The sequence below is a fragment of the Myotis davidii genome, unplaced genomic scaffold (genome assembly GCF_000327345.1).
Source record: "Myotis davidii unplaced genomic scaffold, ASM32734v1 scaffold268, whole genome shotgun sequence".
Lineage (NCBI taxonomy): Eukaryota > Metazoa > Chordata > Mammalia > Chiroptera > Vespertilionidae > Myotis > Myotis davidii.
The window spans coordinates 2,394,250-2,394,886 of record NW_006383015.1 but is presented as its reverse complement, the minus strand read 5'-3'; positions in this window follow the sequence as shown (position 1 = coordinate 2,394,886).

Below are 637 nucleotides of genomic sequence, written 5' to 3'. Positions count from 1 at the left end.
CCCCCCCCCCGAGTGCAAAAATTTTTGTGCACCGGGCCTCTAGTATATAATAAAAGGCTAATATGCAAATAGACCTAACGGCTGAACAACCAGAACAATCGAACAACCAAACAACCAGTCACTATGATGTGTGCTGACCACCGGGGGGGTGTGTGGAACATGGTGAGTGTTGGCTGCAGCGGAATGGTGGAGCAGACAAGCAGGGGCGCCAGACCAAGGTGGGGCACCAGTCACTGTCATTGGGGTGAGCCTCCAGCGGTTACTGAAAATTCTTTGCTCCTGCGTGTTGCAGTCCCACCTAGCGCTCACACTTGCTACCAGCACCAGCCCCGCTGCCAGAGCTGAAGCCACCGCTTGCACCCACTGCCAGCGCCGGCCCCGCTTGCACCCACTGCTGGTGCCCGGCGCCGGTCCTGATCACTCAGCACCATCAGCAGGTGCAAGCAGCGGCTGCTGGCCCTGATTGCTCCTGAGGGCTTTTCCCCCTACCCCTGCTCCTGAGGGGCGATTAGGGCAGCAGCCATTGCTCACACCTACTGACAGCACCAGCCCCGCTCACACTCACTGCTGGCACCAGCCCCAATCACTCCACGCCATCAGCAGGTGCAACCAGGGCCAGTGCTGTCAGCACATGGTA